Consider the following 26,262-nt stretch of genomic DNA (forward strand, 5'->3'; position numbering starts at 1 on the left):
ACTCATTGGAGACTCCCATATTCTGACCTTTGAACTCAAAGTACCTCTGAATTCCATGCCTTGCTTTCTCCAAGAATTCATGATTTAAAACCCCCCTGCATGAGAACATGTCCCTGCATTGTAGATGGGTCCCAGATCAAGACCTCTGCAGATCTAATGTGTTAGTTAGGAGTTACACATTGTACTTTGGGTGTGAGCTAAACATGACATAGACTTCCCAGAGTCTTCCCATGGACATGAATGTTATTATTGTTCAGAAATTAGCTAACACATGCACACCAATTTCTTTCTTTTGTATCCTAAATCATGCATTGGCTTCGTTTTTCTCGCCCCTGTAATCTGTAACACAGTAAAGTTTACTGCTTAAGATATATATACAGTTTACAGTTCCATTTATTTGGTCGGTACGTTTTCCTATGTGCACATGTGTAGCCACATAAATATTCAGATTAATCATTTAGCGCTTGTTTATTTTGAGGCACCAGAGACTCAATTTTAAACAAATTCCAAGAAAACTAAACTCACACTAAAAAAGCAAAACAAGGCTACAATATCTCCATTCACACTTAAGTATCAGTCATCAGTAACAATAAGTCAAACTACTAGTTACAGTGAACCTCAAAAGTAGGGTTTGACAAAACGTACATAATTCCATGTAGTGTAATCATGCTGCATTACCCAACTATTCTGCAAGAATATGTGGAATTATGCCACAAATGCCCCCTCGCTAATAGGCAACTCACAGTATAGCTCTCAGTGTCTCATCTATGGATCATTGTACCTATGGAACACCAGCTCTCTGTTAGCCATTGCCCTTAAGTTTCCACTCATCCAGTTAACACGAACCTGGAACAGGACGAAGGAACGCATATTTTAATCTGCATCAAGGAGCATTCCAAAAGTGGATGTTCCCAGTCAACCACCTATGGTTTTTTATGTCTATCTACTAACAATAGCAGACAAGGCTTTGGGCCAAAACAATACTGCATCTTTTGCTGCTGGTGTTAAAAAAGAGCAATGCTTTTATTTCACCTAATGTTTCCCACATGGCATGTGTGCAGCAATATAGTGCATACCTATACAGGTAGGAAACCTTTTAAAGTTAGACTAAGCATAGTGGTTTCTACTGGAAGGGCACTCCTTTAGTTCAAAAGCTATCCTAGAAATGATGCTGACACCCTTGCACAATGATGCTGAAGTGTGTCAGTGGTGTAGGGCTGTCTGACCTTGTGCCAGCACGAGGGAGAGAGCCGGCCAGAGCCATATATATAGGAGATATGGCACTATCCTGCTCTCTCCCTCACAGACAATGCAGCACAGCAAATTTGGATGCTGTGCTGTGTAATGGGACATTTGTAAATTAGCTCCTTGCAATTAAATATCTCCCTTGGAACGCTATCTCTATTGGTTCAGCTCTTTATACGTAAGATAATGGGTATGAGGTGTTCTGCATTATCTGCCTTTTTACTGCATCCATACTATTGTGGGGGGCATGCTCATCCCTATACAAAACATTATTTATCTAGTTAGTTTCATGAGAGCTTACATTGCCACAACTGCGCTGGTTAATGTGCACTGATGAGACAAAATGCCACATGCAGAGAGGGATGGTATGTAGGGTCATTCTAAATAAGACATGAACAACGGATATATGAAGTGGAGCACACCGAGTGAAGTCAGCTAAATGCACATAATGGAAGGTACTTTCAGGGGCATTACAAATGCAATAAATAGAAATGTAGTATCAAACCCTCTGGCATTCCAAACCATGGCATTTGTGTCCAATACTTCTAGTTTCTCCTACCCCATACTCCCAGTTAAAATCCCTTATAGGGTTCATCAGTAATTATGAATCCCCTGAGATGCAAGTGGGAAAATGCCATTGTTAGTGTGAACACCCGATTTTTGTGGACTGATGCTGATGGCATTTTGCACTGGGAAACTGCTAACCAGGCCCAGTGCATTTGCTCTTACTCCTGAAACATATCAAAATAGGCTTACTCCGAATTGTAATATTCAACTTTCCTATAAGTCAATAAAAGAGCCCCCTGTGTTCTTTACACTCATTAAGGCAGAACTCTGCCCCGACGCGAGCCGACCAGAGCCAGAACAGAGTTGCGATCAGAGCCGCCGAGAGAGCACCGAGAGCCGCCGAGAGAAGACGACGCGCACAGTGACATGCCCAGCCCAGGCAGTCGAGCACGGAGGAGCGTGTGTGCCGCGAGTAAGTGCCGCGAGTCGGGAACGGCACCATGAAGCGCGAGGGGAATAGTACCCATCCTCATCCCCGTGCCTCATTAGAGTCCACTGGAGTGAGCAAAGGCCCCACCTGCACCAGCCGGTACCGGCCAACTCCGAGGGTCCCCGTGCCCCAAGACCCAAAAGGGTGTGGCTCGGCGGCTCGGCGGGGGGGTACAGAAGGACAGGAATTGATAGTGTCTGCAATTGCAGCTGTACGCCAGGAAGGAAGACTCGGTCCCTCGCTGTGGTGGTGCCCCTGTTACAGTAAGGTGAAGGAGGGGCAGACCTGGCACAAATTAGCTGAAAATAGCCAGTTTAGCTCAAGTTTCAATGGGGAGACGCCCCAACCAGGGGCAGGAGCCGGTGAAGGGAGGCAGTCCCTGAGAGGCAACATTCTCTAGGGAAAGAAGAGTGACCAAGGAGAATCTCCCACAAGATCGGCAAGGCAGGCTGGCGGGCAATTGGCACAACAGAGGTTAGTGAGTGTGTGAGTAAAAGCTGTATTACAATAGTAGTAATCCCCTACCATGATAAGTACATATAAATCAGAAAGCAAGAATATACAGGGGAGATCTTCAGGAGACAAGCCCAGAACCACGTTCCACAGCATTACACAAGTAAAAAGGACGATGGGCCCAAAACGGAAGCAAAAACTATATAAGGAAGCTCCAGAAGATAGCCCTGAGATATGAGAGCTACTGGGGGATCAAGGTCATGGTAAGAGAGCCAGGAAAGCCAGGTCTCCCCCGAGGACAATAGTAAGGGGCGACGAAAGGTGAGGAAAGACAAAAGAGTAGCCAAACAAGCCCCGCAAGCCGAAAAGGGGTGTACCTCAATATCTATCCCGAAAAAGAACACTATAGTCTTTAATTCCATATAGGACTTCGTAGGCAAACATTATAAATTACCAGAATTACCTGTAATAAACTTGGAAACCGAAGAGGAGTTGCGGTCCGAGAACGTAAAAAAACATAGAAACAGAGGTGGTGCATCAGACAGAGAAAAACAAGAGGGTAGTCCCAGAAGAAGAAATTGAAGAAGTTTTAGAGGATCCCTTGTTAATAAACCTCTCCCTCCAGAGTCAAAATCTAATAATGGCAGCACCTCTGCTCTCATCATCCCCAAAGCTTTTTTCCCTACAAACTTCGGTGAATGAAGGGCAATTGCGAAGTGAAAGTCATGAGACTAGCTTTGTCTGGGGGGCCTCATCCAACCAAGTATTCGAGATGGGAAAAACAACTCAAAGCAGCAGGACTTTGTAAGGACTGAGAGCCAAGCAATCCCCGGGAGAAATAGTCCCCATGATTCGGACCTGTCAGCATCACCCACATCCTCTATAATGGACTTACTACTGATGTTACAGAAAACCCTTCAGGGAATTTTAGAAGTATCAATGTTGAATAATTGTGTATTAAATTCCCAAAAGGTATTTGTAAAAAAAAATTGAAGAGGAGTTGGCAGGAATCAAAGGGCAAATGCCTCACATGTTAAGACCAGTAGTAACCCCACAAACAATAGATCAAAGTATAGGGAGTGAGATGGCAGAGGCACCAGATAATGTGTAAATATCTAAACTCCCAATGCTGATAAAAAGGAGATGCAAAAATATAGGGGTCCGTACTAAAGGCAGGGCAAGCAAAAAGCAGGTCCTGCAAACAGTGACTAAGGAAAACAGGAAGAAAAAGGAAGTTGAAGGAAAGCTAAATGTCTCTGCCCGGTCCTTTGTACCCACAGGACCCTCGGCAACAGAGGACACAAGAATCGCACCGAGTACACAAAAGAAGACCCAGAGTAGTAAGGACCCGAAAGAAAAGGTACCAAAAATTAAATTTGTAAACCAGAGAATAAATCCATCTTTAAATGGCCAATCGCAGAACCTCCAGAGATATAGTAACCAAGATGCAACTCCACAGCCACATGAGCTAGTAGCAGGGCCCCAAGGGAGGGTAGAGGTCTGACAGCTAAATACAGATTCCCCCAAGGAAGGAGTTGAGATGGTTAACAATAAATGGGTATATCTGGAACTGGCACAAGCAGGCCAAAGGGGTAAGAAATTGAGGAAAATTAACCCTTTAAATAGGTCACGAATCCTGTCTACCTTTTCTAATTGTATAAGTTTGAGTGTGATCGGTTCAAAAGATCTGAGACAGGTGAACTTTATAGAAAGCACAAATGGTAGGGAAATAACACAATTATTACTTTACTCTGACCTGGTAAAAATGGCAATTATGAAAGCAGCCAGTGAGATATTCCAAGGCGAAGTAAGGTTGATCCCAGAAAAGGAATTAAGGGGAGAATTACAATCAGGAAGTAATTTCCTAAAGTGCCATGCAGGTCTTGGGAGGAGACAGGTGAGGCTACTAAAGGATAATGAAGAAGAGGGTAGCCGGGTGAATATAGTGATAAATAATACAGTAAAGAAGGACTCGTGGGGTATCTGGAGTCGAGGAAGCTATCTAGGAGATCCCTCGGAGAGATATTTAGATGGAATGGGTGAAGTTGGCGGTTTAAGTGAGAAAGAATAGGAGGTGGGGGTGTCGCATAGCCTAAGTCTCTTATCATGGAATATAAATGGTTTAGGCAATGAGATAAAACAAGAACATATAAAGAAACAAGTAAATAAAGTAGCAATTGCCTTCCTACAAGAGACTTGGGCATGCGACGAAACCCCTAGCTTCGAGGGCTACCACCAATTAAATCGATTGGCCAAGAGGAAAAGATTTGGCTGCCCTTCGGGGGGAACTATGACGCTCATCTCAACAAAAGTATTAAGAAATGTAGTATTGCTAAAAGTGAAATGTAAATGGCTATTGGCATGCAGGTTAAATCTTCTGACCCTGGATAAGAAATATGATATGATAACTGTCATGAATGTATACGTGCAGTAGGACATTGTGGGAGAATATATAACCGAGATGGGGAACTTTAAAGAGGATATAGACTGTTTATTAGAAAAGTATGCCTCCGATGTATTGTTAATTATGGGGGATTTTAACCATAAGCTGCACCCAATAAAGGCGGACCGCTGGAATACAGAACTGTTGGATGTTTATGGAATTAACTATGCTACCTTCCCAGTATGTGATCCCTCTAAACAGGATTTGGAATTGGCTAATTATTTAGGGGAAAGAGGTCTTTTCTGCCTAAATGGCAGATTTAAAACAGACTGCCCGGCAAAGAATACCTTTAAAAAAGGTTTACAAAATTGCCCAATTGACTATGTATTCGTGTTAGCCTGGAACTTCCCCTTAGTGCGGGAATTTAGGTTTACACCAAAGTGAAAGTAGCGACCATAATCGGCTACAATTGTCGGTACATGGGGGAAGGATGGAACCCAGAGAAAAGGTGATCTCACAAGAAGTTGATTACCCAAAACGAGCGACGACAAGACTAACAGAGGAGTAACAGGAAAAGTTAAAGTCCTTTCAACTTAAGGTTGAATTAGTAAATCTCGGGAGTAAAGACTTGGAATGGTACGAGGAGAAGATAGCCCAAGTAGTCCAGTGCCTTAGGATAGAATTAAAAAAGGATAAAAGAAAAGGTACAACAACCCGGGCTAGCCGACTGAAATAGTTTTCCACGGACTAAAAAAAGGGAGATAAGGATTGAAGCTAGAAGGCAAAGGAAAAAGTTCAACCAAGAGAGGCAAAATGATCTCATTAAATTGAAATCTGAGTTCAAAAATATGGTTCGACGCAAAAAGGCATATAAAGAGAAATGCTGGGTAACTCTGCTAGGGTGAATTGAGGCTAAGAATCTGAGACAATTTTGGAAATTGATAAAAGCAGCATCTGCCCCCTCAGCTGGAGAAATGAAATGTGTCCTAAATGAGACAGCCTGGGATAAATACTTAAGGGAACTGTATGGAGCCCGAGTACCCCCAGGAGACACAGAGCCCCAAGGTTCGCAGGAAATTTTAGAAGAATTTAAATTAGACTTTACTGAACAGCAAGTAGAAGATATGATAAAGAAGCTGAATCTAACCCGGGTGGGAGGCCTGATAATCTCCCAGCGATAATACTAAAGTCTCAAACAAAGTGGTGGGCAAGATTCCTATCCCAGCTGTTTCAAGTAATACTAACAGAAGGTAAAATGCCATTGAATTGGAATGGTGCAGTAATCAGACCAATCCACAAAAAAGGCAGTATGGACGAACCTCAAAATTACAGATTGATAAACCTACTGGATATAGGGGAAAAGGTATTTTCAAAACTTGTGCTAAATAGACTAATGCATGGGTTGACGAGTTCTCAATCGTACCCATTGAACAGGGAGGATTTAGAGAGGGGCACTCTACAATTGACCACTGCTTTTCATTATAGGCAATGGCAAGGAAGTCAACGGAACAGAATAGAAAGCCCTGCTTCTGCTTCGTTGACTTTCGTGCTGCCTTCGATTCAGTAGATCAGGATTGCCTCTGGGAAACATTTATTAATAAAAATATTCCAAAAGACCTGTTGAGTATAATAAAAGAATTACACCAAGGCAATTGGGCTCAAGTAATTAGGGACACCGAGGGATCACTAACTGCAAAAATTCCTATTGAAAATGGCCTGAGACAGAGCTGCGTACTGGCCCCCCAGTTATTCTCCATATTTCTGTCGGATTTACTAGCCTGTCTAGAAGTGGAGGGTAGTGCTAGCCTAAGAATGAATGGTAAAAAGGTGTTGTGTCTTTTATACGCGGACGACCTCGTAATAGTAGACCAGACTGAAATAGGCCTTCGAAGGAAGCTGAAATCTTTTAACGAATACTGCGTAAAGAAATTTTTAACTGTAAACTTAGACAAGACAAAAATTCTATGCTTTGGAAAGAAAGCAATTAAGTTTAATTAGTTTTTAGGTGATCTTAAATTGAAATCCGTTAATGAATACCGCTACCTAGGGGTGTGGTTCGACAAAACATTAAACTGGCATACACATTTAGAAGCCCAAAAAGCGAAGGCACATACATCAATTGCTGGTTTAAAAATGTTTCATCGTGATTATGGGGATATGTCTCATCGACCATTACTAAAGGCTTTCTGTGCAATGATACCCCCTCAAGTACACTATGGAGCAGAAATCCTTTATTTGAGCGGTAAAGGAGTCTGGGACTTGGAGGAACAAAAATGCCTGAACAACCTTGAATACCTGCCCCCATCATCAATGGTCCAAGCAATAAGAACAGAATTAGGAACAACGGCTTGGCTGGTACAATCACAAATAGCAGTGATCAGCTTTTGGAAATGCTTGGAAAATGAAAAAGGACTAAAAGTTGCACAATGGTGTCGAAAAGAGATACAATTAAGTAACTTAAAATGGGCAAAAATGTGTACGAAGAAAGTGGTACAGGCCTGTGGGGAAATAAAAGTGGACATATGCCGAGATTCGCTAAGGATAGAGTGTACAAAAAAAGACCTAAAGTTTAATGGACAAGAAGTCTCTAGAAGATCTGATATAGAATACCTTGGCAAGAAAAAATCAGTAGAGTTCATGATGAACTCTTGGGCAAAGGAAAACTGGTTCCCTTATTTGGACATCCTACCAAACCGTGGTACAGACAGGAGATCCTAAGGATGCGAATAGGGATTAATCTGTGGCTACTAAATAAAGAAATTAAAGCTGAAATGTTGGATCCCAAAGGGTGCTCTAAGTGTAGGGGCACAAAAGGGGATTCAGTACATGTTCTGTTGGATTGTCTAACCATTTTAGAACTGCGAAAAATGTGGCTGCGTCCAATATTTTTTAAATATGGTATAAGAACACAGGCGCAAGCGACTGATCTCCTAACAGAAATGCCTTGTATTGAAATTGCAACTGCTCTAGGGAAGTTCATAAAGGTAGTACAGAGATTCCTAACAAGTCAGAAATAATATTTTAGAATTTTAGAATGAACAAATTTATATCTTGTCTATGACAAATGGTTGGTTTTATTAACCCATAAGGGGTAAGGATTTTACTAAGGAAGTGATATTCTATAAGTATCCCTTTTAAATGATATGTACCCAGTGTGAGAAAATTGTATAAATTGTTGTAGAATATTTTAACCTGTAACTATTTTGTGATATTGCTGTGGAATATTTTAAAATAGTAATCAGTGCTTTGCATTTGTTTATAGATTACGATCTAAATAAACATATTCTTTGACTTGAAAATAGAATATGGTGTAGCAAAATGCAACCATGGCATGGAAGGTTAAAAGTCACCTATTTAGTGTAGCTCTACTGTGCCATCTACTAGTGTGACACGACAAAAATGACTCCAGCCCTACCACTGTTGCCTGGCGGTTGCAGTTTTGAAACTGCAGCCTGGCCTTGCAAAATGACCTTATTGCCAAAAGAAGGCCTCCCTTTTCCAAATAAAAATGCCCACTTCTAGCCCACAAAGCAGGTAGCTTGGTGTTTAAAATGGAGTATTTAAATTTAAAGTGACTAGCATCCAAAAGCTATTTTCAAACAATCAATCAATCAATCAATCAATCAGGGGATTCTAAAGCACACTACTCACCTGTGAGGGTCTCAAGGCAAAGAGGGGAGGTGCAGGTGCAGCTCTGGCTCAGCCGAAAAGCTAGATCTAGGAGCTCTTCCTGAAGGTGTGCAAGGTAGGGGAGCGTCTGATGTTGACTGGAAGCTCATTACAGGCCTTTGCCACGACGTAGAAGAAGGCTCTTCTGCCAGCTCTGGTTCTGTGGATGTCAAGGGACTCTTCTGGGGTGAGGTCGGCGGAGCTAAGTTTTCTTTTGGGGACGTGGAATGAGACTCTTTTGTTGAGGTATTTAGGTCCGATGTTGTGGAGGGATTTGTAAGCATGAGTGAGTAGCTTGAAAGTCACCCTCTTCTGGACGGGTGCCCAGTGGTGGTCTCGTAGGTGCTGGGTCATGTGCTCATGTTGTGAGGTTCCAAGTACATGTCTGGCTGTGGTGTTCTGGATGGTCTGGAGTTTTTGTATCAGGGTTTTGTTGATACCGGCGTAGAGGGTGTTTCCATAGTCCAATCAGCTGGTAATGAGTACATTGGAGATCGTAATTCTGACTTCGGGGGATCCTCTTGAAGGTCTTGTGGAGGATGCAGAGGGAGTTGAAGCAGGTGGAGGAGATAACGTTGATATGGCATGTCATGGTGAGGGAGGAGTGTAGAATGATGCTGAGGTTCCTCGCGTGGTCTGTCGGGTGGGTGGGTTTCCGAGGGCCACCAGGTGTCCCAGTCAGAGGGGGAGGGTCTGAGGGCAAGGACTTCTGTCTTCTCCGAGTTGAGCTTTAGGCAACTGTTGCTCATCCAGGCTGCAACTTCTTTCATTCCTTCCTGGAAACTCAGTCTGGTGTCCTTCGGATTCTTCGTGAGGGAGAGGATGAGCTAGGTGTCATTGGCATAGGATTCTATACTGATCCCATGCTGTCTGACCATGGCGGTGAGGGGGGGCTTGTAGATGTTGAAGAGTGTGGGGCTGAGTGAAGATCCTTGGGGTACTCAGCAGTTGATCTCTGTGGGATCAGAGAGGAAGGGTGGGAGCCTGATCCTTTGGGTTCTACCGGTGAGAAAGGAGCAAAGTCAATCGAGGGTGGTTCCCTGTAAGCTGGCATTGTGGAGTCTTGCTGCAAGAGTACAAGGGGAGAAGGTGTCAAAGGCTGCGGAGAGGTCCAGCAGGAAGATGGCCAAGGTGTGGCCCTGGTCATGTAGCCGGCAGAGGTTGTCTGTGGCAGTGAGGAGGGTGGTTTTGGTGCTGTAGTTACTGTGGAACCCGGACTGGGGGGAGTCGTGAATGATGTTCTATTCGATGAAGGTAGTCAGCTTGATTTTGACACATTTTTCAGTGACTTTGGATGCAAAGGGAAGGAGAGAGACGGGCTGGTAGTTTTTCAGGTCTGTCGGGTCAGCCAAGGGTTTCTTTAGGAGGGGCTTTAACTTAGCCCGTTTCCAATTGTCTGGGAAGGTGCCGGATTCAAAGTAGGTTTTGATGGTGCAGCGTAACTCAGGTGCTATGTGTCAGATGAGACTCCAGCCACTCACCTGAATGTCCAGGAAGATTTGCAGGGACGATGCTAGATCCCAAATACTCTTGGAACAATTCTCAAAGCTACTGGAGGAAAAGCAGGCTTGGCAATTGTCAGAAAAGGGAAGGGGATTGGGAAGACAAGAGAGAAAAGAGAAGACACCGCAATCATCTGCCACCTGGACCAGCCAGGATCCGAGTTCTTGTGAGCAGGTGTTATGTGTGTATCTTCTTTCTGCAAACAATAAGCGGAATATGCTTAGACATCAATAAAACATAATTAGCAGTAAAAGACAATCACGCTGCGCCTAGAATTACCTTAATAATAACTGTTAATGCACAGTAAATCTCTATGGGGCAGATGTATGTTAACTGTCGCATCCCTAGGGATGCACCAGTGAACATGCGCCACAGTGCGCCACTGCTCCGCCACCCATGGTGCAAGTTAGTGAAGATGCGTGACGCATCTCTCGGCGTACGGGCGGCGCATTGCAGGAGTCATGTCACAAGTGCGACATGACTCCTGCAATGCACAGGAGCCACCTCTTCAATGCATGGTGCGTCACCCTTACGCCTGCTTCAAGCAGGCATAAGGAATTGACGTAGAAAGTGACTGAGTGAAATCTCATAGATTTCACTCAGCCACTTTTAGGAGGCGTTCCTGCGCAGGAACGCCCCCCCTGCGCAGGAACGCCTCCTCATGGCGCAGGGCTTTCCAACATGACGCATCTCCTAGATGCGTCACGTTGTAAATAGGGCGCATTGTTTGCGCCGCCATTGCGTCACATTAAGTGACGCAATTGCGGCGCAAGGAGGCGCAAGGGCCTCATAAATCTTCCCCTATGTTTCTTGGAATTGACTGTGTTGACAAATTATGCTTTTAACTCTTAAAGAACTATTGACTGTTGAAGGGATATATACATACACAGTAACTACATGCAATGATTTCAAAGACCTTGGGTTAATTGAATTCCTGAAATAAGACCCACTACTAATATAAGAAACATACCTAAATTACAAGCCACTTGTCAAACATGGGGGTCAAGGTTCATCAAGGATTCCACAGAAATCGTAACTGTGTTTGAAGGAAATGTGCAAACAGTGTTCATTTGAATTCCACATAAAAAGTTATTCAGTTTGGTTATTTTCTTATTCAATAAAAGCTTAGCATCATTTAACAATACTGGAGAGACTCGCTTCAATCTCCTGAAGGATCTGTCTTTTTAGGGCCTTGATTTATGTCCTGTCATAGCCTTGAAAGTTTCGAGTGCCTCGTGTTAATTTCCTTTTAAATAGCCTCGCGCACATGCATTCCAACTCCTGACACTGTAAAATCTCAAGCATGTCCAATGCAAAGCTTGTTCTTTAAACAACACGGAGATGACTTCACATGCGCTTTCAAATTCAGAGCACTTTTAAATATGTCCCTTAGCGTTCTCTTCCTTGTGAGATCTGCTTGATTGAAGACGGCCTGAGGATTTCTGCATTCTTCTCTTCAAGAGTCTCAGCGCTGTCCTTCTTCGTCCTGATATGAAGAAACAAAAAGCCAAGCACCGTTGCGTGTAGGGTGTGGCTATTTATAGCTCCAGCAAGGGCGTGGTTCCTACGTTTGTCATGTATTAATCTGAAGCGTGACTTTGATTTCCCTGGCAGTAGTGTTCATACTAGGAAACCAAACAAGCATTGCCAAAAACAAATATTAAACTAAACAAGCATTGTTAGGAATACATGTTGGAACGTGATTAATAATAACAGAAACATATCCTAAAACACAGAAACAAGATTAAAATAGACCCCAGAAGGATGTTGGCAAATGACACAGGTATGGTGGGAGTTCTGTACATGGGAATTCCTAAAACTATGGTGGTAGTTTCGCTTAGGAAAATGTGTGGCAGGCAGGAGTCCATGGGGGATCCTGAGTGTGTGCTCTTTGTGGTCGTGGTGGTATGTTTGTTGGTGACCGGTGTCCAGGTGGAGATGGTGGGCTTACTGTCATTGCAGGGAAGGAGGGTGGTTTCTGGAGTCCATTCGCCGAAGTTGTCATAGAGGGCCTTGATTTTCAGGTGGGAGTAGGACCCAAGCTTGTCCTGGGAAAGCGTGACTGTCATGCCCAGATAGTGGGCTCTAGGACCCCGGGGTCAGGAGTATGGGAGGGGACACTGGACACCACTTCCGGTCAGGGGAGCGAGGCAGGACAGAAGATGACCAAGAGGGCAAGGGGCAGGACGCATCCTATGCTGTAGGCACAATCGATAATAAAAAGACCTGAAACCTACCAACAGTCTCCTGTCATCTTCGGGGGGCTGCAAGACACGACATCTGGTGACCGAGTCGACGAGCACACGTAAGTCGAGTGCCCAGCAGAAGTAAAGGAGCGAGACCATGAGCCCACCCTGGGTCGCGTCAAGTGGCAAAACGGCGGAAGCAGTGAGACCAGGAGCCCACCCTGGTTCGTGTGAAGAAGAAAAGACCGCAACTGACGAGGAACAAAAATCCTCTGCAAGCGCCGGTAAGACCCAACTAAACTATCAGATTGAACGCGAGGATCGAAAATAGCGCGTAAACTCTCGCAAGAGTGAGAGCAACCATCTTGAAGTCAGGCGGACTGGCCAATCAGCGCTAGAGAAAATCGGGCGGCCATCTTGAAACCAGGCAACGCTCGGATTGTTCCCGAAGTCTAGCGAGAGTCTTGGTGGCCATTATGAAATCAGGCAAAGGAACCAATCAGAGAGCTGGATAAACAGGCGGCCATTTTGAAGTCAGGCAGAAAAAGAAAAACAAGGAATAAGTGCTGAGAAGAGCACTGAAGCAAAGGAAACAAGCACAAGGCAGTGCAAAGACACAAAATAACAGAACAAAAGAGGAAAATATATTAAAAGGAAGCACAAAGTGTCCAGATTTGCTCCACAGAATATGATCGATGCCTATAATGTTCCACCTCCAAACGTCACAACGCCTCTTGTAGAAATACACAGAGGGGTTGAGCCATTAGGTGAGGGATAAATAGAACCAGGAAGGGAAAGGGAAGGGTCAGCAGGGAAGGGATTTCCTGTAACGACAAAAACAAAATACTTAGATATGCAATCCTAAACAAAGGGCTACTCTCATATAATCTCGCTAAAGAACTATGTATACCTTGTGATAAACTGGTAACTGCTTTGTAATCATACGTCTCCTCTATCGCCTTCTGGCACCTTACTGGCCTATTGGACACAGAAGATACGTCAGACACAACACACTCCCCAAAGCACTTAAGTCCCCTAACAGCTATATCCATATAGGTGGCATACCATGACAACAGGCGAGAGACGTTATAGCTGGATACAAAATAAGATGCAGCACTCTGCTGTAGAAGGTAAAATAAATAGATGCACAAGGATAAAGCAAGCAAGGTTTTCCTCTTCTGACAGAAAACGGCAGTGTGTGGGAAGCAAGAACCACAACACTCCGCTCTGCACAAGAACACAAAAGAACAATTGTTCAATGACCCTTTCCCTGTAGGGTTCTAAAGTCTATAGTATCTGTTTTATCGCTTCCAAACAAAAGCCGTACTCAGTGACCAGATGTCCATGCAAAAACTGAGCACGGCACGGTGACGCGTAGCTTCGACCACCACCGCGCCCCGCAAGCTAAATACCCATTGAGACTTTCCTCAGCTTCTCCAGGTACATTATGGACATGTCCCTTATTGTTCTCCTCCGTAGTTAACTTCACTCGGGGAACGATTAGAATGGGAACGCGTGGCGGACTACCACCGCGCTCCGCTCTTTCACAAGTCTGGTGAAACACGCGGCGAAGCAAGATGCTACCGCCCGCGGTCGAGGCAATTCCAATAGACAGATCCTACCTGGATCCAATTACGCTGACACGAACACCGGCTTCCTTTCCACCGGCCTCTCCTCCGAGCAGCCGCGGCATGCTGCGACTCCCGACCTCCTCGGACACAATACGAATTGCACGCAACAGGAAGCATGTAGATACTGCATAAGTACTTCCGCTAACCGGGGAGTCTGGGAGTTGTAGTCCCACTCCGAATACAGCCACATGTGTTCCACTATTGTTCCACAACCCCCTTTCATGCGTGCACAGGCAATGCAGGCGCAATACCTGAGAACCTGACACAAAGAGATGCAAACAAAGAAAATATTGAAATAAGAGGAAAATAGAAGACAATAGTGACAAAGGAAGGAAAGAAAGGAGGAAGCATAAGTGCCGATAAGAGCAAATAAAGGAAAGAAGACACATCAAAGTAGAGCCGCAAACAAGGATGGCTGAACCAAGAAGCGAAAGGCAGAGCGCCCAATATCGCAGACCCCTCCCATTCAACTTATCAGAACCGCAAGTGGGAATCAGATGGGAGCGATGGATTAGGAGATTTGAGAGGTACAGGAGTGCCACAGATCTGACAGAGGCCAAACAACTGGGTCTGTTCCTGAATCTAGTGGGTGATGAAGTAGATGATCTGCTAGTAACACTACCAGCAGATGAGGCATCGACATACAAAGGGCTAATAAAGTGCCTCACGAACAAATGTGATCCACAGAGAAACATTGATTTTGAACGGTACACCTTCACAATAGCATTTCAACACACGTATGAATCGTTAGTTGAGTTTGCGACGCAACTGCGAAAACTAGTAACTCACTGCGAATTTGACAAGTACGACAACGAACAAGCGATTCGCCTGCGCATCACTGAAGGATGCCGTGATACAGACGTCCGTGCGAGAATACTGAAGGAACCAACCTCACTGGAGAAGATCCTGTCACTGTCAAGGGCCGATGTAAGAGCAACTGCGCAAGCGAAGCAAATTGAACGGGGAAAGGAACGGCGAGTTGAACAGGCACATCGCATGGCAGAGCACAACCGCCCAAACAACTGGAAAAAAGGGCACAACGAACAGGGGACAAAGAAGTAACCTGAATCAACCTGCTACAGATGTGGGCTTGAATTTCCACACAAAGGTAAGTGCCCAGCAATGGGCCAAACATGCAGGAAATGCAACAGAAGCAACCATTTTGCCAGTGCGTGCCTGGGACTGCAGTTCAGGAGTGAAAGAGGAAGACCTGGTAGACCACTGATGACAATGAGCAGACATGTCAGGCATGTAAACACAGCAAACAGAAGCTCCTCGATGGAGTCAGGAGACGAATAGGAGGAGGAAAAGGTAGAACGACTGTACCTCATGTCCAACACTGCTGCCATGCCCACAGAGGAAGGCAGGAATCGAGAAAGCATCCACCTCGTGAACAAGAACAATATAAAGAAGACGGAGTCCGTGACCATAGAGGGACCACACAAGGCACGCTTCATGCTAGACAGCGGAGCAACATGTAATATCATGTGCGTGTCGGAATATGAGAAGATGGAAGTAAAGCCATTGCTGATGCCGTCAAAAGTTGAGGTATTCACGTGGTGGTCATGAAAACCAGTGACGAACATGCGAAAATTCACAGAGAATCTGACATACAAAGGCCAAACACTCAAGAAGGAAGTTTACATGTTGAAAGGTGACATTCCAGCTCAGTGCCTGTGGAGCAATGTCACCGCGCAGGTAATGGGCCTCCTCGAAATGACATACAACATGTCAGAGAAGAAAAGCATCCAGAAAGAATATCCAGAACTACTACAAGGACAAGGGAAATTGAAGGGACGCCAAATAACACTGCACATCAACGAAACAGTAAAACCAGTAGCTCAACACCACCGGAGAGTGCCAATACACCTGCAACCGCAGGTAGAAGAGAATATTGAAGCGCTGCTCAAGCAGGACATCATAGATCCAGCCAAGGGACCGACGCCAAGGGTATCACCAATAGTGGCAGTGCCGAAGAAGAACATGTCCAAGATTCGCATCTGCGTCAATATGAGAATACCAAACACAGCAATCGAACGCGAAAGACACCCTGGACCCCACCTCGATGATATGATCAGTTGCCTAACAGGCACCAGACGTTTCTCCAAACTAGGCCTATGTAAAGGCTATCATCAGCTTGAACTCGACCCTCAGTCCAGATAAATCACAACGTTTTCCACGCACTTGGGTCTCTTTCGTTATAAATGCCTGAGTTTTGGAATATCATCAGCTGATGAAATATTCCAAGAAACAATACGGCAAGTAATACGGCTGGTAAAAAACAGTCTGAAATACAGTGACGATATTCTGGTGTTCAGCAAGTCAGATGAGGAACATGACAAGGTACTGCGGGATGTGTGTTCCCAACTGGAGCGGGCGGGGCTGACGCTAAACGAGGACAAGTGCAAGTTGGGGCGAGATGAACTGGTGTTCTTTGGACATATCTTCTCCAAAAAAGGAATGCGTCCAGATCGCAGCAAGGAGGAGACGCTAAAAAAAGCAGAACACCCGAGCGACGTTGCAGAAGTGAGGTCATTTCTCGGCCTTGCTAGCTACTGCGCAAGGTACATAAAATACTTTGCCACAGTGAGCGCAACACTGTGAGTACTAACTAAACAAGGTCAGACTTTTGCATGGACAGAAAATGCAGCAAAGCATTTGAAGCGATCAGGCACGCAATGACGGCAGTAGACCACCTTGCATACTTTGATCCGCTACTTTGTACCGAACTGACGGTGGACGCCAGCCCAGGGGTTTGGGCACCATACTAGCACAACACAGACCAGGAAAGGAATCACCAAGGAGTGTAGTAGCCTACAGAAGCAAGAGCCTGTCTGACATTGAAAGAGCATACTCGCAACCGGAGAAAGAGAGTCTCGCAGTAGTATTGAAGGACTGGGCTATTCTAAGGCCCAGCGGTGCCAGGGAACAACACCTGAAACCTTCGTGGGTTACCTGTTCCGGCGTACAAATTACAGAGACACGGGACACTTCCTTCAGCGCCGGTTTCCAACTGTAAAAGTACGTTATCTCACCATTAAGTACATTCCATTCTGGCTGTAAACGAGTTAAGAGAAGAGACAGAAACAGGTGCAAGGAAGACAAAGATAGACAACAGATTGAAAAAGAGTGTAGGGGGGCAATATCGGAAGCACGATTGCAGGATCAAAGAATTCGTGCTTAATGCATGCACGGCTGGAACAATAGACCGGCACGGCAAGATGAGCCTCGAGCGGAGCCATCTGCCTTTGCAGTGTCATCCCCCTCGTCATAAAGACACCCTCAAAGGAACACGTGTCTTCCGCAAGAGCTTGGGAATCCCAGGGTTGCGAAGCGGACATTGTCCGTTCGCTGACTACTTGAGGGCAAGAAACAAAATGGATGCCGTATCTAAAATGGAACCCGTGGGTTCAGATGAAGAAGCCCACGAATAAGACGAATGGTGTGAAGTAGAATAGCGAAAACGCGTACACCCACTAAACTCGTCATTTGCGGTTCATAGATACCAAACTCGTCCATATCCGAACAAGTCAAAAACGTCATTACGATTCTCACGGAACCTCAGTATGGGCATGCGAACACTACCACATGTTCATATACGGGAAACCGTTCACAATAAAAATAGACCACCAGGCACTGATAACGATCTATGAAAATCCCAATGCAATTATACTGCCCCGAATAGAGAGGTGGGGAATCAGACTAATGCACTACAACTTCAAGATCATACATAAACCATGAAAGGAACACAACACGGCGGACTATATGTCACAACATCCTCAACCACATGCAGTTGAGGCAACCTCAATGGCGGAAGAATACCTAAACTTCATAATGAAGCACAACACTCCGGCATCAATAACGATGGAAGAACTGGAGCAAGAAACAAAACGAGACCCCACAATGCAAGCAATCCAGAAGGTGACGAGACAACAGAGGTGGAGGCATGTCAATAACAACAGCATCGTGGAAGAAGGAGTAATAAAAGAGGAACTGCTGACATTCAAGAAGATCCATGAAGAGCTCTCAGAGACCAAAAATGGCATAATGATGAGAGGAACACGAATAGTAATGCCCAGGGCACTTAGGAGACAGACGATAAACCTAGCACATGAGTCACACAGAGGCATGGTAGCAACAAAGAAAATGATGCGTGAAAAAGTGTGGTTCTCAGGACTACACAGTATGGTGGAAGCCGCAGTCACACACTGCCATGTCTGTCAAGTGACTGGGCAGCCGTCCAAGCCAGAGCTGCTGCAGATGTCGGAACTACCAAAGGCGGTGTGGACCGAATTGGCAGCTGAATTCTATGGGCCCCTGGAGACAGGAAATTACCTGCTAGCGATAATCGATGAATTCTCCAGATTTCCCATTGTAAGACAAGTAGCGTCAATGTCAGCAAATGCAATGCTGCCAGTCATGGACGATGTCTTTGCAGCATGGGGCTCTCCGAAACGCTAAAGACTGACAATGGCCCACCATTTTCAGGAGAAGAATTCAGAAAGTTCATGGAGTACCTAGGGATCCGGAAAATAATACCTTTGTGGCCAGAGGCAAATGGAATGGCAGAAAGATTCATGGGATCGATCAAGAAGGCGGTACAACGAGCTAAGATAACACAGATATCGATAGGGCAGGCACTATGCCAGATACTAAGAGACTACCGGAATACTCCTCACAGCTCCACAGGACGGTGCCCTGCCGAGCTCGTGCTAGGACACTCGAGCAGGACAAGGCTACCGCAGATGGAAGAGACAGCAAGAGAGGAGCGAAGCTGCATAGCTGCCAAAGACGGGGAAGCAAAAGCAAAAATGAAAGCAAACGTAGACAAGAGGAGACACGCCATTCAGCGAAACTAAAAGAAGGAGACACAGTAGTAGTGCGGCAGAGACAGCTGAGGTAGTCAGATAGCCCATTCTCAAAGGATCAACTGACGGTGGCAGAAGTGAGAGGGCCAATGATAACAGCATCAGCAGGGCGGTATCACATCACAAGAAACAGCTCACACTTCAAGGAATTGAAGATCAAAGAAGAAGAACAGCAGGTTCCAGTGCTGGAGGAAACTAGACAAGACGAAGGTGCACAAACGGACAATGGAGAGACACGGCCGAGAAGGGAATGCAAGAAAACAAAGAGACTGATTGAAGAGATGTAAGGTGTCGAGGCTCACTGTGAGAATCTCTCTCTCTCTCTCTCTCTCTCTCTCTCTCTCTCTCTCTCTCTCTCTTTAGCTCTACCTGTATTGACAAGCAGTGTCACAGAAAATGTTTGTTCGCTTTGTTCGCAACAAAGGGGGAGATGTTGTGCCCAGACAGTGGGCACTAGGACCCCGGGGTCAGGAGTATGGGAGGGGACACCGGACACTACTTCAGGTCAGGGGAGCGGGGTGGGGCTGAAGATGACCAAGAGGGCAAGGGGCAGGATGCATTTTATGCTGTAAGCACATCGATAATAAACAGACCTGAAAACAACCAACAGTCTCCTGTGATCTTCGGCGGCTTCAAGACACGACAGTGACGTTCGTGGCTTCACTGGGGGGTTTGGGAGCTCTTGGATGATGTTGATGAGTTCTTTTGAGTTGCTGGCATTGGTGAGAATTCTGTTTTGGATGAAGGTACTCTTGTTGGCTCTGATGAGTTGATGGTATTCTATTGTGGCATTCTTGTAGGTGTTCTGTTCGACTGTGGTTTTTCTGTTTCTCCAGCATTTTTCAAGATGTCTGCAGGAGTGTCTGGTTTCTTGGAGTTTGGCGGTGAACCAGGTGGCCTTCCATATGTGTTGTGTGTCAGTGTTGCAGAGGGGTGTGAGCTTGTCTGCGCAGATGGCGATCCAGCAGTTTTGTTCCTTGGCTGTAGAGTAGGCATCTATTGTGGCGGAGGGGGGTCATATATTAGGGTGGAGTTAAGGTACTACTCTGTGACCTTGATCCAGTACCTTCATGGTGAGCACGGGCAGGATTGTGTGCAGGGTGGTGTTGAAGGAGAAGTGTACTCAAGCGTGGTCTGTCCAGAGGGGTTGCAAGGTGCGGCTGTGAAGATGGGGGTCAAGAATGTGTCTAGCTTTGTGGGTGAGGGTGGTGATGAGTTGCTTCAATATGATATTGACAAGGTTGTCCAGCAGGGGTCGCAGCTGTAGTTGAGGTGAATGTTCAGGTCTCCGACGAGTATGTAATCAGTGGAAGCAATGCCCTGGGGTACGGCGAGGTCAGAAATGGTGATAGCGCAAGTGGGATAAGGCCCATGGTGTCTGTAAGTGAGGGTGCTATTTAGTGCGGTTCTGGGGATAGTCTGGATCTGGAAGTGAAGGTGTTCGGTGTTGGAGAGGGTGGTCGCCCGAGGTGCAGCTGTAGAGTCAGAGGCAGATCTTGAGTGTGATGGCTAGTCCCACTCTGTATCTTTTATCCATCTGGAATGGAGGTGGCAATGTTGGGGGTGGAGGCAGCGTTTTTCCAAGTTTACATGAAGAAGGTGATGTCTGGCGAGAGGGTGTCAAGGAGGTCCCAGATCTCTACTGTGTGCCTGTCTAGGGAGCACATGTTGAGGAGGATGCACCTGAAGGTTTTGGTGGTGCGGGCTTCCAGCATGGGTGTGGTAGTCGTTGGGGTGCTGTGGATGGTGAAAGATTATTTGGAGTGTCTGCAGGAGAACTGCCCATAGATGGTGTTTAATGTCGACTGCTGGCCATCGGCGAGTCACGGGCCGGCGCATGCCCAGTGGCATGCCCGATGCGTGCATCCGCTGCGTGGCCACGCAGCGGCTGCCATTAAATAGGGAAGGGGACCAGGCATTTGTAGTGGACAGGGTCCATGGGAGGTCCGCGGCAGGAAAGGGTGGCAAAAACGAAAATACAAGGAGGTGTTAAGATAAGGCACAATGAGCACAACTGGAGACAAATAAGACAACTGGAAAAAATAAGACAAACTAAAATAGAGCAGCACGTACAATAAGGCATAACAAGTACAATAATGCAGTAGGCAAGCAGGCAACAAGACGCAAGCAGAGAGCTGGAGGGCCTTCAACACCTACCAGGAGGAGGTGTTGGGGCAGTGGCAGACGAAAGCAAAGCAGAGCTACTTTGGCAGAGAGTGGGACTCTGTTGGAGTATACCCAAGAACTTAATTTAAGTTAAGGCACCACCCCATGTCATAAGCAGATATAAGGTATATCATGTAATGTAGCACCTAAATATGCTCTTTTCTTTCTGCTCCATGTCAGGCTCCATGTCAGGCAGGAACCAAAGTTCCTGTCACTTTTACCATTGGTGAAAAAGCTACCGCCTGAACTGGTTTGGAGTGACCACAGAGGAGAGAACTTGTATTGCTGTGGCCACACCTCAAAGTATGCACACAGTTTCTTTGTAAAGGGAAATGGGGTTCTTCATCTTGGGTTTAGTAAGTGGAAGTTTGGGATTATTTGCACATGGCACACAGGAAATTCTGAAAGAGTTGGTAGGGCTAGCAGTGGCAACCTTTACCTTGTTGGAATTAAGCGGTTGGTACTTTTAGATAATTGTTTGTTCCAATATGTGCACCTCAAGTCTCAGGGAACATGGAGTTAGATCTAGCTGCTATCACCATTGTGGAGATGAATGCCCTATGCAAGAAAAGGACACTGCAGATGGGCCTGAATGCCAGGAAGGCCGACTTCGAAAAGGCCCTCAGGGAATAGGAAAACATTTCACAACCTCAAATCTCCTCTTATGCTAAGGAGAGTGATGAAACACCACAAGAAGAAGTGGCAGGAGAAAGCCTGTTCCATAATGTATTTTCTGGTGCCCTCCCTGGAGATGGAAATGATGCAGGCTTCTCCAGTATAAGTCCTTCAGAGCTGCTTATATGCCAGATGAATATCAGTGAAAAGCAATCAGCAAGGATGTACCGGGCAAACTAGCACCCATAGCACCAGAGGAAAATAAACTTTTACTTGAAGAACATAAATTGGATTTGGAGGTGAAGAATGTCAGCCTAGGCTCCAGAGGTCAAAGGAATAAGGTTGGCAGTAATGCTGAGGTATCTTCACTGGGATTAAATACCCCTTTCTTTGCCCATAGTATCATGTATAGCCTTGTGGTGGTAGACACCATTAACAAGTTGTTTTAACCCGATGAAAGGGCATAAAGAATGGGCAGGGTAGGTGAACATCACCAGGGTGTCCTATTGTGGACATTAGTTCATATACTAGTGGGGTTTACACTCCTGATTCTAGAGGAGGGGTAGATGACTCTTACACTCACATGAAGGACGATCTATTGCAGCAGTTTGGGCTTATACCTGATTAGTATTGGAAGATGTTTTTGGACAAAAACAATGATTCACAAGAATCCAAGGATTATTTGTAGATGTCTCAGTGACAAGCACTGGAGGGCTGGGTGAAAGTCAGTCAACACACATGCTCAGTCAACATTACACTAGACTTCAATGGATTCAAAGCTGTCTGACCAGGGACAGCTTCAGAAGGCAGCTGACATGTGGGTGCCTACTAGGGTGCTCAAGAAGTACCAGGGGTTGATCCCAAGAAATCAGGTCTATTCCTCAGACAGAAGAAATTGGACCTAGACTGTCACAAGCTGGGACAAAAGAATGGTCATTCTATTGGTTCCAAGAAGCCACCCACTGTTACGCAGTCTCATAGGTTCGCAAGGGTAGGGATTTGAGTCAAAGTTTGCCCACGATTATGAAGGGGATAGACTAAAGTCACCCTCAGAGCCTGGTTTGCTGCACTTGCACTTTCTCCCTGATCCCTGATGCTGGAGTGGAGAGACGGGGCTACACTGGACCACAAGCACAGGATAGCACAATAATCGTGGAGGCATCCTGCAGTGCAAGACCCTCAGAGCCTGGTTTGCTGAACTTGCACTTTCTTCCTGATCCCTGACCCTGGTGGAGAGAGGTGGGCTACACTGTACTATGAGCGCAGGAGTGCTACAAAAACACCGGAGGTGTCCCACAGCTTGGGACCCTCTAGAGCCTGGTGTGCCTCACTTGCACTTACTCCCTGATCCCTGACCCAGGTGGCGAGAGGCAGGGCTACGCCCGACCACGAGCACAGGATAGCTACAAAAACACTGGAGGCGTCCCGCAGTGTGGGACCCTCTAGAGCCTGGTGTGCAACACTTGCACTTTTTCCCTGATCCTTGACCCCGGTGGAGAGAGGCAGGACTACGCCCGACCACGAGCAAAGGATAGCTACAAAAACACCAGAGGCATCCCGCAGTCTGGAACCCTCAGAGCCTGGTTTGCTGCACTTGCACTTTCTCCCCAATCCCTGACCCTGGTGGAGAGAGGCGGGGCTGCGCCAGACGACAAGTGCAGGATTGCAACAAAAACACCAGAAGTGTCCTGCAAGGCTGGACACATGTGGGTGTGCCTGGGCTCTGCCCAGGCTAAGACTAGCTGGGACCCGTTCCTTGGTTCTTCAGGAGTACTCATGGTATTTTGTCCTTCATCAGCAGTGAGTACATAAAATAGGAGAGTGTTGTAAATCTGTCTATTTGGCTATTATTAACCACTTATTTGCAAGCCGGGCCTGCTCTTTATTTTATTACAAGCCGCCGCACCACCTCAAGACATTTAGCTGTATAAAGGAAAAAAACCTTTTAAAACGTTTGTATCGGATACTCTACCCAGTATGTACTATGGGGAAAATAAATCTAGAAAGTAAGAAGTAGGCAACCACATTGACCACACCCAAACCAACAGCAGGTTTGCGCTCAACATTGATGATTTGTTTGAAAGGGGCGATGGGGGCAATAGAAAAACAGATAACATATGTGGAGGTGGTTTCAAATGCAAACAGTCGGGGCAGAGATAATTTCAAGTAACAGTTCACTAACAGCTTTGTGCACAATGTTTCAGATCACGTATGGGTTAGTTACCAGTGATATCCAACCCCTGTCAAAGTGCCCTAGAAATCCAGGGGAAGATATAAAGGTTGTGGATGACTGCCATATAGGATCAAACCTTTTAAGCAAAAAAAGGTATACAAATCCAACTAAGTGGGTAAAAATATCAGTGCCATCTGACACAGGTTCTGGTGGGAGACTACCAGCATATACTCAGTTTTACAACACAAAGGATGACATTAGAAAACTATCCACCAAGTTAGATGGGTTAGAGAACCTTTAAAAAGAATCTTTAGCTCAACCGACAGAGAGATTGACATCAATTGAGTGTCCCTAAATAGACATCAAGGAAATACTATTCATTGTAGTGATAATAACGCAAAAGATTATGCTGACTTACAGAGAAACAGTGATAAGAGGGCACAATATATGTCAGTTCCAAAACCACTACCTATATTGGAAAAGAAGGGAATCAAGAAGGGACAAACCCTGATAATCATGCAGAAATGCTCAGGCTGAAAATTCTCCCAGGCCCAGTAAGGCTCCCTCACAATCACCGCTTGAGAGACACAGATAACATCATTCTGGAGTTGGGTTCAAATGCTCAGCTTCCTCTATTTAGCCAACCTGACCACAATCACTCTACAATGACTCAATTACAATCTAGATACCAGTCGGAGCAGCTCTCCCTAGATATGCTTGAGGCCACTCTTTATATGATAGTCATGGATAACATGACTTCACTTCCCACCACATATGTAAATGTAAATGTATTGCGATTTATATAGCGCACGTATCACCCGAAGGCATCAAGGCACTTGCCTTGGGAACCCGTCCTGGTATTCCCCTGTGAGATAACCCCAGTAGGGTATCCACAAGGTGAAAGCCAGGCATCCCGCCGCGAGGGGCCGTAGTGGAGATTAAGCAAGCTATTGCCCAGAGTCGCAGAGTGTGAACCCATGAGTCGAGTAGGCACCGGAACGAGAATTATCAAGTCCGTGGAATTTTTGAGCCCAAGACTCGCCGAGGTGGGGAATTGAACCCTGGTCCAGGATCGATCTCAGCTTCCGGGTCTGCCGCCTCTAACCCCTGAGCCACACTTCTCCACCATATATGAACCCAGGCCTGCCCTGAGGAATAAATCATTACACTGGTTAAATACCAGAACTGGATTAACTGAAGAACTTTTTTCCAAATTCAAAATGGTCAGAAGTGTAGGCTGCATAGGTAAAGCTTGTGTAACCCTTGCAGGTGCTTGTGTGGTCCTAACATTTAGATCCCCTCACTTGGTGCAGAGTATCCTTGAAAGAGCAGGGAACCACTTTATTTTGTCCCAGGGAGGTAATATCATACATTTAGGATATTTTTATCAACCCCAAAATAGACTAACTAAGTAAAGAACTAGAATCACAGCCCACAAAAAAGGAAGACCCTGACAGAAATAAGCCTAGTAAACTAAGTATATACACAATCCATTGTTGAAAGTAGAAATCAGGAAGCAGTAAGTAAATCAGCTAATAAGTTTATTCAGAATACAACCCCACACCAGGTCACTGCGTGGTCAGGATGATTAAGATAATGTGACAGTAGGCAGTTCCTAGGGATGGAGGGAGAGGTGGAACGTTGGGAAACCAATGGGAAGGGGAGAGGTGACAATGGGTGCTCTCGCGTCAGAGAGATAACCAGGGCACAGGGGAGAACAGGGTAAGATACAACATCCATGCAGCTCCTTCTGGGGGATCCGCCCGTTGTTCAATGGCGTGACATGCCGGTGGAGCTAAACCAGCGTCATAATACCAGAAAAGCTACAATGATTTGCAATCTCGGTTTCCATTTTGAAAGGAAAGATTTATTGCTCTTGGACCAAGAACAATAAATCTTTCCTTTCAAAACAGAACCTGAGAGTGCGAATTATTGTAGCTTTTCTGGTAAACTAAGTATATGCAGAACTGTCCCTGACCATTCACACGTTACAACAAAAAAGCAGGTTCAGCCACTAACTCAGTCTAATCGGAGCTGCGAGTTGTCGGGTATCATATATCCTGTCGAGGGGACTACACTTATCGAAGGCACACTTTTGAATTAGACACTACCCATTAATTCTGTGTCAACTCCCAATAACGCTATTGCCGTGAACACCATAATAATAGCGATCTATGTCCCCTTGTTGAACCTTGTTTTCTGGAATATTTCAGGCACATGATCAAAAGTGGCCAAACCGCTCTGGGATGACTTCATGTTGTAGTTCAATATAATGTGTTTCAAAGAAACATGGACAAAGGGTACTGTACCCATTAATGGAAACAGAACTTTCCATACTGCAGCTGTCACAGTGGACCATAGGAGGGCAAAGGG

The 26,262-nt window shown here is 45.6% G+C and overlaps 1 protein-coding gene across 1 annotated transcript in view; it reads left to right on the forward strand.

The window, feature by feature from the left end:
* Positions 1-26,262, forward strand: part of LOC147726087 (uncharacterized) — a 163,731-nt gene that overhangs the window by 28,483 nt on the left and 108,986 nt on the right. The window lies entirely within an intron of this gene.

The sequence above is a fragment of the Lissotriton vulgaris genome, chromosome 3_1 (assembly GCF_964263255.1).
Source record: "Lissotriton vulgaris chromosome 3_1, aLisVul1.2, whole genome shotgun sequence".
Lineage (NCBI taxonomy): Eukaryota > Metazoa > Chordata > Amphibia > Caudata > Salamandridae > Lissotriton > Lissotriton vulgaris.